This window comes from Panicum hallii, chromosome 1, assembly GCF_002211085.1.
Source record: "Panicum hallii strain FIL2 chromosome 1, PHallii_v3.1, whole genome shotgun sequence".
Taxonomy (NCBI): Eukaryota; Viridiplantae; Streptophyta; class Magnoliopsida; order Poales; family Poaceae; genus Panicum; species Panicum hallii.
The window spans coordinates 41,513,149-41,525,503 of record NC_038042.1 but is presented as its reverse complement, the minus strand read 5'-3'; positions in this window follow the sequence as shown (position 1 = coordinate 41,525,503).

Below are 12,355 nucleotides of genomic sequence, written 5' to 3'. Positions count from 1 at the left end.
AAATGTTCCACCACAAGCACAAGTCACCCATGATCCACCCCAACAAGTATCCACGCAAGTACCGCTAGTGAAGCATGGTCGCATCTCCAAGGATCATCCAATTGGTCAAATCATTGGTAGTCCTTCCAAAGGAGTAAGGACTAGATCTAAGCATGCTTCATTTTGCGAACATCACTCGTTTGTTTCTTGTATTGAACCCACTAGTATAGAAGAAGCGCTTGAGGACTCGGATTGGGTGATGGCCATGCAAGAAGAATTGAACAATTTCACCCGCAATGAAGTTTGGGTCCTTGAAGCACCTCCGAAATACAAGAACATCATCGGCACAAAGTGGGTCTTTCGAAACAAGCAAGATGAACATGGGGTGGTGGTACACAACAAAGCAAGACTTGTGGCAAAAGGGTTTTCTCAAGTCGAAGGTTTGGATTTTGGTGAAACTTTTGCTCCGGTCGCAAGACTTGAAGCTATCCGCATCCTTCTTGCTTACTCTTCACATCATAACATTAAGTTATATCAAATGGATGTGAAAAGTGCTTTCTTAAATGGCATTATTAACGAACTTGTTTATGTTGAGCAACCTCCCGGGTTTGAAGATCCGAGGAATCCTAACCATGTTTATAGGTTGCACAAGGCACTCTATGGGCTCAAACAAGCTCCAAGGGCTTGGTATGAGAGGCTTCGTGACTTCCTAATTATGCAAGGCTTCAAGATCGGGAGGGTGGACACCACTTTGTTCACAAAAGACGTCAACAGGGATCTTTTCATTTGTCAAATTTATGTTGACGATATTATCTTTGGGTCAACTAATGATTTACTAAGCCATGAGTTTGCTACCATGATGTCTAGGGAATTCGAGATGTCCATGATTGGCGAATTGACCTTCTTTCTTGGTTTTCAAGTCAAACAAATGAAGGAAGGGACGTTCATCTATCAAGAAAAGTATACTAAAGATATCTTGAAGAAGTTCAAGATGGATGAGTGCAAGCCAATCAAGACGCCCATGGCAACCAATGGGCATCTCGACTTGGATGTGGACGGTAAACCGGTTGATCAATCCCTCTATCGCTCTATGATAGGGTCTTTGCTTTACCTTACCGCATCTAGGCCCGATATAATGTTTAGTGTGTGCTTGTGTGCCCGTTTTCAAGCTAACCCAAAGGAATCACATCTTTCGGCAGTAAATAGGATCCTTCGGTATCTCAAGCACACTCCTAGCATAGGCTTGTGGTACCCCAAAAGCGCTAGCTTAGATCTCTTGGGATACTCGGATTCGGATTTTGCCAGAAGCCGTGTGGATCACAAGAGTACCTCCGGGGGTTGCCACTTGCTTGGGCGTTCTCTAGTTTCTTGGTCGAGTAAGAAGCAAAATTCCGTGGCTTTGTCCACCGCGGAAGCGGAATATATAGCGGCCGGTGCATGTTGTGCCCAAATCCTATATATGAAGCAAACCCTTTTGGACTTTGGTGTGAAACTAGGAAGAATACCACTCCTTTGTGACAATGAAAGTGCCGTAAAAATTGCCAAGAATCCGGTTCAACACTCTCGCACAAAGCACATTGATATTCGCCATCACTTCTTGCGTGATCACGAAGCCAAGGGGGATATTTCCCTTCAAGGTGTGAGATCCGAGGAGCAATTGGCGGATATTTTCACAAAACCTTTAGACGAGAGTACTTTTGTTAGGCTAAGGAATGAGCTTAATGTGTTAGATGCGGCAAATGTCATGTAAGTTGCCATGTCATATAGAAAAATGCATACATATAGGACACTTGTCTAACCATGGTAAGATAGTGATGAGCAAGGGTTTAGCTAGAGGTGGTGATCCACTTGTTTTCCTCTAGGCTTGTAGAAAGGCTCATCATGATGAAGCTTCCCGTGGGTTCAAACTTGACAAGTAGAATTTAAATTCTTGCTATGCATTTCTTGTCATATAGATGTGCACTTCATGTTTACCTTACTTTCGCATATGGTTGTAGCTTGCATTATCATTGCATGTGTAAGGGTCACAAAGGAGATCACTTGATGAAGTTGAGACTTGTTTCATATACAAGATCTTAATTCATGAAAAGTGAAAAGAGTAAAGTGTTAGGTGCGTTATTGCCTAGTGAGCAATGTCATGATGAGTATGAAGCTTTCGTTCTTCAATATTCCTACGACATGGCTCATACATTTTATTTGGCATTTTGTTTCTCTTGCGGCTCTTTTCCTTGTGTTTGAAAAGAAAATTTTTTTAAACTAGTGAGCTATCCTATTTGTTTTGAGGGGTAAAGTCGCCTATGCAAGTCCATTAGCTTGAGTTTATTTGAATTTTATAAGTTCATTGGACTTAGCATAGAAGAGTGAGCTGAGAGAAGGTTTTTGCCTTCACCGGTTAAACCGACGCTCAACGGACCTTTACCCATCAGATTAACCGGTGTTACTAAGTTTTTGCTACAGCTCAGTCATTTCAAGCGTTCAACCGGTGTATACAAAGTTCGCAACTTCGGATCAACCGGTGAACATATCACAAATCTGACCTGAAAATCAACTGTTGTTTGTGTCGTTCAACCGACGAGTTCATTTATCGGAGCACCGGTTCAACCGGTGTACAGATGCAGATTTGGCAGAGTCCCTGGTAAACTACACCGACGCAATCAACCGGCGTTCGAACCCTAAGCATCGGATCAACCGGCGATAAGAAAATCTGCGGGGTCCACCTATCATATAACTCTCTTGCCCGCTCGCTTTCACCCGTTCGTCTTCGCCGTTTGCCATCTCCTCGCCTTCGTCATCACCTCTGCCACCGCGCCGCATTGTGCCGCCCGTGCGCGCCGCCGTCCGCCGCCCGCGCGCAACCGCGCCGCCGCCGCCTTGCGTCGCTCCGCGCGCCCAGCCGCGCCCGTGCGCCGCCTGCACTGCGACCGCGCCGCCACCGTCCGCCGCCCGCGCACCACCGCGCCCGCGCCAGCGCCTTCTGCTCCGCACGCCTTGCACCTCCACCGTGCCGCCGCCCATGCGCCTTGCACCGCACTCGCGCGTCCACACCTCGCACGCCAAGTGTTCGGTGTTTTGCCCGAACCATTTCGCTCGCCGTAGCTCGCAGCGCCGCGTTCTTGTCACCCCGTGTGATCGAGATGGGTCGTGAGAAGAGGAAGGGAAAGGAGATTGTGGTCGAGGAGCCCGCTCGCAAGCGGACTCGTGCAGCGAGAGAGGCCGAGAGGGCCGAGATGGTGGCTAAGGCTGCCGAGGAGCAGGCATCAGGCCGTGCTCGCCCATTCATGATCAGGGATCCATCAGCCAGGGGCAGGGGCAGAGGTCGAGGCATGGGCAGAGTCAGAGGTGCTAGGGCCACCAGAGCCACGACTGCGGCAGCAGCAGCAGAGTCAGATTAGTCACTTTCAGCCGCAGATTCAGATTCAGATACAGAGGCAAAGCAGTCTAATCAATCACTGAGGCAGGGCACACAGGAGTCACCGACTCTACGACGTTCTGGCCGCACTCGGCAGACGTCCCCAGACACTTCGCCAGCGACCGAGCGTCGCACTGGACCCAGGACGCGAGGAGGTCACCAGCCACAGGAGTCTCGCAGGTCCGCAGCAGCAGTAGCAGCAGCTCGTAGAGCCGAGGCCCTAGCAGCCGAGCGCGCAGTGTTCCGCATGGACACTGTTGTGCGTCTGGAGCCAGGTGTGCTACTCCAGAACTTGACCAAGGCCAATGCGGCGAAGGTCAAGAGGCTCAGGTGGAGTGTTCAGGAGGAGGACTGGTTCCCTGTGACATGTGACAGCAGGGTCGACCGTAGATTCTGGACGCTTCTTCAGGCCAGTTTCTACGAGACCTACCAGAGGCGGGGCCACAGGATCTTCCCGCATAGAGTTCTTGACTGGGTGTCTCTGAGGACAGCCACAGGGGGAGCAGATGTCAGAGAGCACTTTGCTCACTTCAGGGGGCTGCCCAGGTTACTTTCGATTGAGCGGAACAGATACATTGAGGACTGGGTTCGAGTTTTTTTATGCCACAGCTTGGATAGCCCCAGAGCGCAGAGCTGTTCACTTCATGTTTGGAGGCCAAGTTTTTGGTCTGTCCAGGGCTACTTTGGCAGGGATTCTCGGAGTAGACTTGGTCGATGTCTCCTTGCACGAGATGGTTTATGGGGATGCAGATCCACCACGCAGAGCCATGATTGGCGGGATTGCACCTTCTCACGAGGCGATCTCTCAGTGCTTCCGCCAGCCGTTCCCTGCCTCCTACGCCCGAGTTCCCAGCCTGCTGACCCCAGAGGCATACGCAGTTCACATGGCACTCCGTAGGACTTTGCTCCCAAGGAGTGGCTACCCAGAGGGGTTCACAGGTCTGCAGCAGCTACTGCTTCTTCACATCCTCACTCACGAGCCATTTGACATAGTTGACTTTATCTTGGCTGAGATCGAGGATGTTATCACTGACGGGATGGGTGTTGTACGTCAGTTTCCATATGCTCACTGGATCAGTTTTATCTGCTCTATGATTGTGCCAGCTGAGTCACCTGTCAGTGCAGTATACCGTCAGGACGAGGTTCCTTGGTTCCCAGTCTACCGTCCTACAGCACCTTCGGACCGGAGGAGAGGCAGACAGGCCGATCGAGCTGCCATGGCACGACTGTCACCCGAGGCACAGGCTCGTGTGGCACAGGAGGATGAGGCACTGCTTGCCGCCGAGGCACAGCTCCCCGGAGGAGAAGATGAGATACACTGGTCCGACCTTGAGTCAGACTCCTCCGAGGATGAGGAGTACTTCCCTGCACCAGCCCCAGCTAGTCACGACCACGAGGCACGGGGGTCCGGAGAGCCAGCTCTAGTGTCAGCTGCTGCCGCTACAGTTTCAGAGTCACAGGTGTCTCAGCCGTCTGAGCTCACCGCACTTCTACAGCAGCTGGTGACACAGCAGAGAGAGGACCGGCTAGCACAGGAGAAGGCCAGGAGAGCCCATGAGGCCCAGCTTGCAGCTATACAGAGGGAGGCCGCCCGAGAGCGAGCTGCGACCGAGGAGCGCTTTGTTGGACTTATTGATAGAGTATCTCAGAGGACAGACGCTCAGTTCCAGCAGATGCAGCAGGGCATGATGGCGATGTTCGGGATGATCTCACAGCTTTACTCTCACACCGGACTCGCCCTGCAGCAGCCAGGTCAGCCAGGCCTTCAGGGCGTTGGAGCACCTCCACTTGCAGTTACACCAGCTCCAGCCTCTACTGCTCCAGCTACTTCAGCGACCCCGGAGACCATGTTCTCGATGTCAGCACTACTTGGGTCTGCGGGTCATCCTTTCTTCTCTCCACTGCCAGCGACTTCACTCTTCCAGGAGTCTCCTTCAGCAGTACAGACAGTCGCCCTCCCAGTAGTACCACAGCCTTTACATTCAGGGGGAGGTGGAGAGGGTTCCTTGTGTCAGCAGTCGACACAGCCGGCAGCTTCAGCACTTACCACTTCAGATGTTGACACATCTTCTGCTGAGCCGGTTACTACTTCCACGGACCCTCTTCTAGGCAGTGCCAGCACGAGAGCCTCGACGACAGCTACCCCCCCCCAGTCAGTTCAGCTCCAGCAGGCAGTTCTGACCTGCAGCTCCCATCCGTCACCGAGGATCCACCGTCCGACGACGACGATGATGATGACCCGGATCGTTTCCTCACCGTTCCGCGACAGCCGGATCAGTAGCTCGCATTTTTGGGTGCCTTGATGCCAAAGGGGGAGAGGGAGTTGGAGTCAGGGGGAGGGTAGAGTTAGAGAGAGCTCATAGTTATCAGGACTTTGATATTTTGTATCACATTTGATGTTAGTTCATGGATATGTACATGTGTCACTTGAGTATGCTGCGTTTTGGGACATATCTATGGATTTCATTTGAGCCGTTGAGCTCTTTGGTTCTTTTCTTTCAAGTTTGCTTGTGTTTATTCTTGCCTTATCTTTCTTGCTCTCTCGATTATTTATGTTTGTGTTGTCATCAATCACCAAAAAGGGGGAGATTGTAAGCATCTAGGCCCTCAAGGTATGTTTCGGTGATTAATGACAACCATTATTGTGACTAATGAAATTGTGCAGCTTAATAGATCATTATCGCTCATTTGGTCATAAGTCAAAAGAGGCCCCCAATTTTCGTTATTCAAAAAGGCGATCTCGGCCTTCAACTCAATAATATGTCAAGACTAAGGATCTTTCTAGTCCTAAGTGTCATAAGGTTGAGAAGGACACTTAGGTTAGTATAGGTTTTATAGTTTTGTAGTGATCGCACTATTAAGAGGGGTTTAGGCTAAGTAACTTGAGCATGGACATGGTCATTTGAAAATGGATGCACACAATGGTCACTCAGGTTTCTAGAAGTTCAAATAAGTGGTTCTCAACTCATGTCTCAAGAATATTTGGATTTCATTCAAGACTCAAATCAGAAAAGGCAAAATTAGGAAAAGTCCTTAACACCGGTTTAACCGACGCTCTCACTTTTCTATACGTCGGTTAAACGGAGTCAGCTGAGTCTGGACAAGTCGATACACCGGTTAAACCGACGATGTTTGAATTTAACGTCGGTGCAGTTGTCCAGAGACTTGGTTTTTCTGTTGATCAGTGGACAACTACACTCACCGGTTAAACCGATGATACGTCGGTTAATCTGCCCAAGTTGTAACAGCTAGTTTTCAAAAGAGGCAGTTTACATTCACCGGTTAAACCGACGATGACGATTGGAGGTACGTCGGATTAACCGGCGCTACGCAGTTTTCTGGCAGCTTTTTTTCTCCAACGGCTCTATTCGTGTGAGCTGCCTATATATACCCCTCCAATGGGTCATTTTACTGTTCTAGGCAGCAGGCAACATCCAAATACTCATACTATAGTCAAGAGCCACCTTGAGCCTCATCATATCACACACTTGTTCATTCAATCAAGAAGCAAGATTAAGGACTTAAGTAGAGAGAAGCTTGTGTGCATCCGTTCTTGGTGATCGGTTCTTGCTCAAGTGAAGGTCTTAGCTTGTTACTCTTGGTGATTGGCATCACCTAGGCGATCTTGGTGATCGGGGTATTTCTCTCGGAGCTTGCCAAGAATTGTGGGAGCCCGGAGAAGAAGATTGTACGTGGCTTGATCTCCACCACGCCGGGATGGTGAACGGAGACTCTTAGTGAGCGCCCTCGTCTTGGTGACTTGGGAGGTGACAAAACTCTTTGTGAGTGTCACAACGTGGATTAGGGGTGTGTCCCAACACATCGATACCACGAAAAAAATCCGGTTGTCTCTTGTCCATTTTATTTACTCAAGCATTATCTTTCATGCAATTTATTCATGTGCTTGACTTAGGGATCATTACTTTGCTCTACCTTGCTAGGCTTTACCTCCTTTTATCTTTTCTAGCTTGCGTAGGTAGTTTAGTTACCCGGTTGGTAAATTGGTGCCTTTCTAGCTTTGCATAGGTTAAGGTTGCTTTACCTTGTTTTAGAAATTGAAAAAGGCCCAATTCACCCCCCCTCTTGGTCCATCGATCCTTTTAGTCGGGTAGCTTGGAGGACTCTGTGCCCATCCGATGCCCGAGCCCGCCCGACCAAGTTGAAAGCGCAAAAAAGTGGACTGCGCCGGGTAGCTTGGAGGACTCCATGCCCTTCCGATGCCCGGGCCTGCCCGACCAAGTTGGAGGCGCCATCAAGCCCTGGTGGCCGTTTGATACGGGTAGTGCATCATTGATGAAGTCTGAGTAGTCAACGGAGACGGGAGCCCTTTGATGGATGGCGGCTAGTCCTCCTCCGACTTGTGGTAGACGATCCAAATCCTCCTCTAACTTGTAGTAGATGATCCAAATCCTCCTCCAACTTGTGGTAGACCATCCAAATCCTCCTTCAACTTGTGGTAGACCATCCAAATCCTCCTCCAACTAAGAGAAGAACTAGTGGTACAGGACCTTGGACCATGGTAGATTCAGTTTGAGGGGTTCCAGGTTGTCGAGTCGTCGATGGCATGGTTGACATCCATGTGGGTGGTATGGGTGCTTTAGGCTGCTTCTAGTCGGAAAATTGAATTCCGCCGAGACCGTTGGCGAGGTTGTAAGGGAGCAAGGCCCCTTCAGTAACATAGGAAACTAGTCAGGAACTAGTAATCTGAGGGTTACTGGTAGTATTTGATAGATAATTATGTAAGTGCTTTTTTTGACTAATTAACGGGTTCCACTGGTCATTGCCAAACAAGGCGAGCACTTTTGGCAGTCGCATGGTTCAGCTGTGACGGGGTTCCCAGAGTTTAGCGAGGGAGTCATGATTAACCCGACTAATAAACATAAATGGCGATCCTGACTAAGTGGTAAAAAGGGGTGCTTTTAGGTGTATGGAACCCCTTGTTTCAAGATATAGTCCCAAAACAATGGTTTAAACAAGTGAAACACCTAAAAGACCCTCAAAAAACCTTATTGAATCGGTACTTAATTTATGTATAAATCATTATTCTGGTAGTCCTGTCGCCTTTCTTCGGAGTTTTGGCGGAGCTCCCAGGGCCCTCCGAAGGGTTTGACATTCAAACCCGTGGAGGGCTTCCTCGAATAGTTCCTTCGAACTGAGAGTCTTCCTTCTACTGGTGTATTGTTCCCCAGCTTCTAGCTTGCACTTCCGAGTTGTCTCCAGGTAGTCGAGAGGGAGTTGATAGTGGGTGGGACTGTAGGGTTCCACTTCTTCACGCTCCTGCTACCTGGCAATGATTAGATTGCGGGCATCCCGGCCAGCGTTGATGATGGCGTGAGTGTGGCAGAGCCTCTTGAATTATTCCGGTTCAAGTACGCAGACCATCGTTATACTGGTGACATGATCTCAACGCACTTCAAACGGAACAACCCAATGGTCTATCAGGTAACGTCCCGATGAAACCATCAGATTCCGGATCGTCAAGCGTACCTCGCACGAAGGCGAGTCCAGAGATACAATCACCGTTACATTTTTACAACATAGTTATAGTAGTTATTACAAACTGGGTTCTAGTCGAGTACTACAATCCTAACTGAAACAAATTTACACAGACCTGGTTTGAAAACTTCAAGTTTCAGTGGACATTATTTATAGATGGCAGCGGAAAAGATACAACAACGTGACTACTCATCTCAAAGAAGGCACCATACTTAGCCCAAAGCATGGCGTCATTCCGAAGGGTCATTGCCGGCCGGGGACGAATCCCATTCCACAGACTAGCCAGGCGGTAAAGTGCAGGGCCAAGGAGAACTAGCAACTGAGTCCTCGAATGACATACCTGAAAACCACATTACTAGCAAGGCTGAGTATACTAATACTCAGCAAGGCTTACCCATCAATTGGGTATACTTAGCCCATAACTAGACCGTGAGAAGTTGAAAGGCTCTAGGTTTCTTTTTCTTAAAAAAAACAAGAGTATGTCCTTAATTCCATATTTTAACTTTCAGATTCTAGTTCAATTAGCCATTCTAAGTGAGCATCTATACTAGACAACCAAGGTAGATATTAAAGCATACATCAATATTGTTCCATCAACTGTTGCTCTTGTTACTCTATGTGGCAGAAATATCAAGCAGTCTCAATCACCGCGAGAAACGGACGATTCCTGAATCGAATTTCATAACCTTGCAAGGGATCCTAACTCGCACGCTTGGAAACTTTCCTTTTCGGGCAACCATTCCCCTCATATTCCGGGTCGTGGATCAGCGCCACCACAAGCCACTGCAGGACCATACGCACATCCAATGTGCAGGATGTACATCTACAGCATGACTGTATGACCATACTCTCGTATGCTATGCAGAACATACTCCCACATGTTGGTGCGTGTGTACATAAACCAAAATTCGAGTGGTGGGGGATATGTCCACTTGCCGGGCCAATCAGGTACTAGGCTTACCGCGTACCATATTTACGGTATATGGCTAGTACTTTCAAACACTTGACCAGCACTACCACACACTGCGGTCTTATCAAATTCATCAACACAGATGGGGTACCATCCATGTCATGGTACTGCACATAACCCCGTCCGTAATCCTTATAGTGATTACAAAATAGTAAGCAATCAATTCCTATATCGCGCGAGTGACAGGAAATCACTCGACTTCTGCCGGTCCTATTAGCAAAGCATCTACTCGATAAGGACTCGGAAACATTACATAGGTTCCTGTTTTTCATGCAACTAGGATTTCATAACAACTCCTAGCACTTAATGCACAAGATAGATATATAACAATATAAGTGCATAATTTTAAATTACTGGGTTATGCACCGGGGCTTGGCTTCACTGGTGAGGCTGGGGTCAGTGATGTTAGTATCTTCCAAACCTGGGTTTAGGGCTTCAGAAAGACCCTTGGCGACGTTTACTTGAGCTTCAGAAATACCCTCGTCGGGTTTCGGGATTAGCTCGTAGGTACCGTCGCGAGTGTCGTCAAATCTACATGATATGCAATTATTTGAAGCAAATAATTATTGTTTTGTTTTTGTGATAAAGTTGCAATCCAACAAGAATAGAATATATTCAATACATCACTTCAAGACCTAACTAATTTGTACAAACAAAAAGATTTGAAACTAAGCTTAAGTAGAGTTTCTGATGTAAAAACTTTGTTCAAAACGGCTATTTGGTGAAGGTTACAGAGCTGATCTGATCTACTTCACAGCATGTTTTCAGATAGTTTATCTAGCGGATTGAGTTGTGCATCAGAAAAGTCCGATCTGTACATTCTGCATCGACTGTGTTTAGCCAATTGATGTGTCCTATATCCGTCATGCCTTAGCCGAGACCTACCTGAGGTGTTAACCTAGGTAACTACTTGTGCATGCATCGGCTTGATTTCTCTTTAGCAAAAGTAGTCCATAGAGTTGTAGCCGATCGACATGTAGTCGATGAGCGTGTGGCCGATGGGTGTGTAGCTGATGGGCATGCATTTTGCAATAAGACCCTAGAAAGGAACAAAGACTTGCATTTGGGTCCCTAATTGTCACACCCGGTTTTTAAAGACAAAACCGAATGCATAACTATATGTATGCCAGGATCAAGTTCCATACATATAGTGACTTCATTAGTGAATAATCAGCAACAGTATCACGAAAAGAGAATTAAAAGACTATAAAGATTATCAGAGTTATACAGCTTATCCTGGAAATGTAGACTCCAAACTTCACAGGCAATCGACCGGGGGTTCCGCAGGCCTAGAACTTAGCATCATCTTCAAAAGACTTCACATCACTTTCTCCTCTGAGCAGCAATTATAGCAAGCGTGAGTACACTTATGGTTGGTACTCCGCAAGTGTTGGGAATTATATGACATGAAGGCCAAAATCAAGGAAAGGATGACTGGCTTACCGCGATAAGCAATTTTAGTTGGTCAAATTTTATTAGCACCTGATTACTATGGTATAAGTTCATACCAAAATCCACATTAAAAGAGAGAGAAGAGATACAGCATAAGCATAACCACAACCATAAACATGGTCCACAATAACCATAACCATAGCCATGGTCCACGATTTAATTCATCTTCAAGTTCAATTATCATGTGAGGGTCCAAGCCGCTCTTAACCGTGAGCACGGCTGATATATCAGTTTTCACTCTGCAGAGGTTGTACACTTTACCCACAATTCGTGTCTCCCGATTTGCCCGAGGTAGCTAGCCTCTTAAACACTTCCGAGGTGAGTGGCAAGGGATTCACTACGAGGCCTTTACAAAGATTCCCTAACTTATGATAATCCGCTAAGGTTTCAGGCCGCAGTGGTGATAACCCTCCCTAATGAGGAAGACGCCTTACCCAGGAACATATCTACACCTCAAGAGGACCGGGCTATACCCCATCAACGCACTCCCCTCTTGCCCTTTCGGTAAGATCATCATAAGCTAGAGTTTCTAATTAATTAGCCAAGACCAGAGCCATATAGTATTGTGGTTGCACTGTTTTCCTAGGTGGTTCTCCATGTTCCGATTAAACATATAATCTTGTGATTAACATCACCAAGAGCATGAACATGGATAAAATAGGTGTAGCATCATCATTGTTATCATCATGGTTATAAATTATTCCCAAACCAGAACTAGTTATAGCAACTAAGCAATAGCTACCCAACAATAAAGATAAAACCCAGGTTGACAAGGAATGATCATAAAGACTAGGCATATCCCTAATTAGGATCCATCAATATTAGGACACATGCATGCATATAAAGGAAATGTTGTATTTATTGTGATTATTAGGACAAAAGCATGATCAAGGAAACACTTGCCTTTCTTTTAGAGAATAGCTGCTCCGAGTGTTCAACTCTTGTTCTTGAAACTCTAAATCTTCAAACCTCTTCGATCGCGCTTCTTCTAACGTCACACAAGCATCCGACCAAAGCATACAAGCAAGCAAACAAATAAGAACAACTAA